Here is a 7212-nt window from a genome sequence, read left to right as displayed (position 1 = left end):
GCTAATGGAAGTAGTTATTTTTTTTGTTTATCCCAATATCAGTAACGCTTTGTCCCGAAAAAACGCTATAAGTCTAAGCAATGTAAAAACATCAAAAATATACATTGGTCATCATTGATCTTTTTGTGTATAATCTAAATAGTCAACATGAATCCTCACTGTACCTGTATAGGTACAGGCGAGGATTCATATTGCAACCACAAATCATACACATATAGTTCAATGAAGACCAAGTGCTCGAGATAGGTTGAGAAGCAACATATTTAAGGTGGTAAACACCTTGTTCGCTTAGCAGTATGGGACTAAACTTAATTAGTTGCGGTGATACTTAGCATAGCGAGTTTTCAGGAAAACCGCTGCTACTAAGTTCTTTAGCAATAGCGCATCCACGGTAGGGCGCTACTACTATATCTAGCCTGGAGGCAACACCGTGGCAATTATAATAGTAGCGCTCTTTTCACCTAGAGCGCTACTGCTACTCAGTCATTAGTAGCGCTGTTTTCTGAAGCTCGCTACTGCTAATTAGCAGTAGCGCCTGTTTTTAGACCGCGCTGCTGCTAAGATTCTGTGTATAAGGTTTTCCCTAGTAGTGTTCCCCTTTATATGATTTCTCTCTTTGAATTACCTAAAGGACCTAGTAAGAAAATGAATTTCTACATGAAAAGAATGTTATGGCAAGAGGAAGAAGATGTTAAGAAATATCATTTAGTGAAATGGGAGGATGTGTGTAGACCTAAAGAGATGGGAGGTTTAGGTGTTTTAGATTTGGATATTATGAATATTTTCTTACTTTTTAAGTGGATATGGAAAATTGAAATTAATAATGGTCTTTGGCAGGATTTAGTAAGGAAGAAATACCTGAGCAAAAAGAAGGTTGGGCAGTCTCATTTTTGGCAAGGAATTATGAGAGTCAACCCTATTTTCCTACAGTATAGTAGAAAAATAGTGGGTAATGGGGAGAGAACTATGTTCTGGAGCGATATTTGGCTGGGAGACAAACCTCTCAGTGTGCAATTCCCTAGATTGTATGCCCTAACTTTCAATGCTAATTTTACTGTTGCTAAAGCCTTATCCGAGAACATGAACTTGATAAGATTTAGAAGGATAATATGGGGAGACACTGCTGATATGTGATATGAGCTGAAAAGCATCCGTAGTAGTGTAACCTTGATGAGCAGGAGGACAAGTGTAGTTGGTTATTAACTAGATCAGGAAAATTCTTTGTTCGATCCTTATACCTAGCTCTTAAAACTAATCAGGTAGCTTGGCCTCACTGAAATCTATGGAAAGCTAAGATTCCTCTAAAAGTTAAAGTTTTCATCTGGTTGGTCTTTAGGAACAGTGTGTTGACTAGAGATAATTTAGCTAAAAGAAACTGGAAAGGTAAAGATAGAAGTTGCAGTTTCTGTGATCATTCTGAAACCATAGAGCATCTTTTTTGCACTTGTGTGGTAGCCAAGTTTGTGTGGGGGTTGTTAGGAATGTCACTGGTATTTATGATATTCCTTGCAAAATTGAAGAGTTCAGCAGCTGGATAGAGATGTTTCCTAAGAAGATGAGACAAACAATAGCAGTGGGTGTAGCGGCGGTATTATGGTCTTTATGAAAAGCCAGAAACGCTGCCACTTTTCATCACATTTACCCACATGATCCGAGTGTGCTGTTTTTTCAAATAGCTTACTGGATGTCGTATTGGGCTGGCTTACAGAGAAAAGAAGGGCAACAGAAGCTGCGCGACGTGGCAGCGTTGTTGGTTGATGTTGCAAATGGCTTCTTCAACAAGAGCAGAGGATGGGCGCCAATGACAAGACGTCTGGGAGTGGGTTGAGATCTTCTCTATGTTTTGAGTTTCTTCGCTGGAATGTCGTGTAGTCTATGTCTGGATAATATGGTTGTTCTAAGCTCTGTCACTGTTTAGTAAAGGTGAGGGTCGGGGATGGAGCCCTGTGTGGTAACCATTTTCCCCATAGCGCTTCTTTAGTCTTTTCTCCCCCCGGATGCCAAAGGTAGGGTATCTGGGGCTGAGAAACAAACTTTTTTTTATGACTCTGTTTATTCGGTTTCTTTTCATTCAATGAAATGAAATCGGGGCATGCCCCTCAATTCAAAAAAAAAAGTTGTCCTCCTCTGCCGTGCTGCGCTCCCTTTGTTGTATCTTTGGTCTGATGTACTGCGTATATCATATACTGAAACAGCTAGAGTAGAGTGTTTGTTTGAAAAAGGAAGTATGATGTCTTGTGGGGAGAAGAATATCAAATTCGGAATGAAATGCGTAAGATGGTCCTTTTATGTACTGGAATGAGTTGACGCATATTACTCGGTAAATCTTCAATTAATCGTTGTTGCTATCTGCACAAATAGCTGAGCTCCCAGTCAAGTCTGTTGCACGTTCTATCATACTCCCTCTGTAAAAATATATAAAAGCATTTAGATCACTACTTTAGTAATCTAAACACTCTTATATTTGTTTATGGAGGGAGTAGAAGAGAGGATGTGATTTTCGTAAGTACAAACATCAGCCATCCTGAGCCAAAATTGTACTTGTACAAGTTGCATGGGTAGCAGCGGAGAGTCCGGACACTATATTGTCTTTCCTGAGCTGCTGCTCTTTTTTTTGCTCTACCTCGGTGAGGGACAACGGCAAGAAACTATAGTACGTTTGTCAAACTGTATCATGGGTAGCAGCTGTTGTCTCTGTTTCGACCAAAATTTCTATGCATCCAGTTTTTTTTTCTCCAGGAACGGCCAAAGCTTCACTGAAGGAAGGTAGTCTCAAGAAGTGATGAAGCTCGGACGGTTCAGTTAAGTTGAGTTAGCGGATGGTCCGAGGAACCGGGAGAAGCCAAGATCAAGCTGCTTGTGCTACTACGCATCAAATCAATCAAGCTGCCTGCTTGCTTGTTTACAGCTCTAAAACCAACCAACGCATCGGAACCATAAAAATTTAGGGACGTCTCATTAGTGCTAGTGGGTGATCCTAACTAGTACGGGTGTTCGAAATTGAAATTCGTGATGCATCACTAGTGGGTGATCTCAGTTTAAAAACCAAAGATAAGTTGGATGGTCAATGCATATCTGACAAGTGCATTGAACGCACATCTGACCACCATTCTGTAATTTTTCAAACCCAACTGAGCTTAGATATGCGTGATGCTCATGTGCAACCACGTGACAGCCTCTTCAATCATGTGTGCTACACGATTCCTCAACGCTAAGACCCATAGTTTACCTCCACATCGGGAGAGTCTATCGTCAGATCTCACTAACTCCTGGGGTTCCACATCGCCGTACCGGAGCACCGGCTGATTTGAGCCACCCACCGCCGCCGACTGAGATGGGTTCCCTGCTGATACCGCTGGTGGGGAGCCTGGCGGCCAAGGCCGGCGACGCGCTGGTGGGCGAGCTGCTGCGGGCCTGGGGGCTGGACAAGTCACGCCGGAAGCTGGAGCGCCACCTTGCTGCGGTCCAGTGCATCCTGCTGGACGCCGACGTCAAGAGCCGCACCAACCCCGCCGTGCGCCGGCGGATCAACAACCTCAAGACTGCCGCGTATCATGCCGATGATGTTCTTGATGACTTCCGCTACGAGGCGCTGCGCCTCGGTGCTGCACAGATCCGCCCCTACTCCACGGCACGCAAGGTTTGTCCTTCTTCTCCGACACTTCCTCAAAGAACAATGAATTGAAATGAAGATCGAATGAAATCACAAAAATGATGTACCTATTAGCACTCACTCGAAAATTTTATCCAATCAGTATTCAACCACCTGACACGAAACACCACTATTCCACATGACTAGCAACCAACATATTCTTCATCTCTCATTTATTTCTTTAAGGTTTTAGTTTGGAAATGTGGGCATTTCAATTTCAATTTAATTGTTTTCCATGCAGATGCTGAGCTATTTCACCACCAACAGCCCGGTTGTTTTCCGTCTCTCCATGAGCAGGAAGATGAAAGATGCCCTTGAAATGATAGATGAATTGGTTGTGGAGATGAATAACTTTCACTTCCTACCACATGCCGAGGCACCAAGCATTGATCATCCGCAGACGCACTCCCGTGTCAATGAATCAGAGATAGTCGGCAGGCAAAATGAGAAGGAACAAGTGGTGAAGATATTGCTCGATTACTCCTACAACAGTGAAGAAAATAATAGTAATGTCATGGTCCTCCCCATAGTTGGTATGGGGGGGATTGGTAAGACTACCCTTGCCCAACTTGTTCACAATGATGGCAGAGTGCAGGATCATTTCGAGTTGGTCTTATGGGTTTGTGTCTCTGACAAGTTCGTTATTGAAGAAATCATCCGATCTATAATAGAAGTGGCCACCATGAAGAAGTGTCATCTGACCCAGATGGAGGCACTGCAAAAGGAACTTTGTGGAGTTCTTGGCAAGAAAAGGTACCTCCTAGTGTTGGATGATGTTTGGAATGAAGATAGACAGAAGTGGGATGTTATGAGATCTTTGCTATGCTCAAATACTGGCTTAGATAGTGCTATAATTGTGACAAGCCGCAGCGATCAAGTTGCTTCTATCATGGGCACACTTCCTTCACATCGGATATCAGTTCTAAATGAGGATCAATCATGGGAGCTTTTTCATAGAAACACATTTGAAAGGGAAGTGGAAAAGCAAAAGGAATTGATTTCAATGGCTAAGAGTATTGTCCACGAGTGTAAGGGATTGCCTCTTGCTATCAAGACCATGGCAACTTTACTTTTTTCAAAGCATCATAATCAGTGGTTTTCTGTTCGGGATAGTGACGTCTGGAAAAATGGCATCCTCACAACCACTGGGACTGTACCTGCACTACAACTAAGCTATGATCACTTGTCATCCGAAGCAAAAATATGCGTTTCATTTTGTGCTATTTTCCCGAAGGATAGCCTAATGGATAAAGACATGTTAATCCAGCTATGGATGGCAAATGAATTTATTGCATCAGAAACAAGAGGCCAACAAATTTTTGATTTACTAGTTTGGAGATGTTTCCTCCAAGATGTGACGATTCAGAAGAATCCACACACCCGTTCTCTAGACAGGCTCATCCATCGTTCAACTACTTGCAAGATGCATGATCTCATGCATGACCTTGCGAACTCCGTAAACGGAAATGATTGCACTATTTTGCAAGAATTTTCTTCATGCCAAGAAATTCCTGAAGGATACACATATGGTACTTCATTACATCATGAGGTTCGACATTTGTCACTTGATTATGTCAGTAATTATACTATTACAGCTATGGAGGAAGTTCTAGCTCCCCAGGCCCGCACTATATTATTCCCTATTGGCCGGAATGTGACTCCTTGTGATGTCAAGTCTGTGAGTATGGCCAAGTCCAAATTCATGTCCTTGCGAGCATTGAAAACATTCTCAATCGAGACACATATGACAAACTTGAAGCATCTTCACTACCTAGATTGTTCTAATTCTAATATATCTGCGCTGCCTGAAGCCACTGCCATGTTGTATAGCTTGCAAACATTGAAGCTCAATGGTTGTAGAAATCTTCAGAAATTACCAGAAGGCATGAGATATATGAGCAGTCTTCGTCACATCTTCCTTGTTGGGTGTATAAGTTTGGAGCGCATGCCACAAGGTACTAGTCAACTGAGTTCTCTGCAGACATTAACAAGTTATGTCATTGATAGTGATGCAGCCCGTGGAATTGATCAACTGAAAGATATGAATCTAGGTGGTGCTCTTATTTTGACTGAGCTGAGAAAAGTGCATAGCCCGGAAAATGCTAAACAAGGTAATATGTCTGGCAAGCATAATTTGAAACGATTGTTATTTGATTGGTATGGACCTTATAAACCAAATAATGGAGGTGAATTAGATACTAATGCAGAAGGAATATTAGAAGCCCTTCGCCCTCACAAAAGGCTTGATGTTTTAGTGTTATCTCACTATACTGGTGCAAAATTATCATCATGGATGCACAGCTCTACACTGTTAGAGCATCTCAGTGAACTTACGCTGAGAAGATGCAAGAACTGTAATGTTCTTCCACCATTATGGCAGTTGCCCTCTCTCACGCGCTTGGAGTTGGAAGGTTTGGATAGCTTGACAAGTATATGTGTTGGTAATGATGATACGGACTAGGACTGGACGTACGAGCAAGCTTTCCGGCTCGGCCCGAAACTCGCTACAGCTCGGCCCATTACAGCTCGGCTCGACAGGTTAAATGAGCGGGCCCAATTCTGAAAACATGCCCGATTCGCGAGCGAGCCGAGCCGAGTTTTGGCCGGTCCAGCTCGGTGACTCGTTTGCGGCCCAGCCCAATCCATCGTCAATCTCCATCGCTCGCAGCCTCGCACTCCCTCGTTAGGGCACAAGAGACGCAGAGACAGCGCCGCCTCGCCGCTTTCTCTGCTCTGCCTCCCCCTCGCCCCTTTCTCTCCCCTGTGCCGCAAAGCTGGATCGGCGGCGACGAGGGACGCCCCGTTTCCTCACCACTCCGACAGCAACGGGCTCGACGGCAACGGGCGGCGCCACCTCTCCTCACCACAGCAGACGCAGACGGACGCGCCTCCCCTGGTTTCTCGCCGAACGTGACGAGCACGAGCAGGTACCTCCTTCCTTTCCTATCTATAGCCGCAGCTCTCTGAACTAGTACATGTGTGATGGATCAATGGATGGATGGATCGATGGATGTGCTCATGTAGCTGTTCCTTCCCAAACCCTAGCCGTGTCTAAACTAGCATGCATGACGCATCTGATTTATTGATGGATGCATGGATGGATCGATGGATGTAGTCATGTAGATGTAGGGCTAGATGGATGGATCATGGATGGATGTATTATAGTCTGTAGGGCTAGATGTAGCAGATCCGGATGGATGGATCATGGATGGATGGAGTTGTAGGGTAGATTGGATGGATAGATCAAAATTTTCATTGATTCCATGTGTAATTAGTTTTCTGCTGTTGATGATCTACTTGATGTAGCATAGCAGCTTGAAAAAAAATCTACTTGCTTGGAAAATTACATTGACTCCATATGTAATTAGTTTACTGTTGTTGATGATTGACTGTTTGTTGTTTGCTGATGTGTGCAGACGCCTATCGTCGCAACAATGGACAAGGAAAAGGGGAAGGCGAATGGGAAGGAGAAGGAGAAAGAGAGGACCTTGGACTCCATTATGAAGAGCAAGGTGCCGGTCTCGGGGATGCAGAAGGGGAATGGGAAGGGCAATGCAGCA

The 7212-nt window shown here is 43.9% G+C and overlaps 1 pseudogene; it reads left to right on the top strand.

The window, feature by feature from the left end:
• The first annotated feature begins 3334 nt into the window (after positions 1-3334).
• The window catches only part of LOC119284454, a 9852-nt pseudogene continuing 5974 nt past the window's right edge, over positions 3335-7212 (top strand).

This window comes from Triticum dicoccoides, chromosome 4A (genome assembly GCF_002162155.2).
Source record: "Triticum dicoccoides isolate Atlit2015 ecotype Zavitan chromosome 4A, WEW_v2.0, whole genome shotgun sequence".
Classification (NCBI taxonomy): Eukaryota; Viridiplantae; Streptophyta; class Magnoliopsida; order Poales; family Poaceae; genus Triticum; species Triticum dicoccoides.
This window is presented reverse-complemented; position numbering and strand designations above follow the sequence as displayed.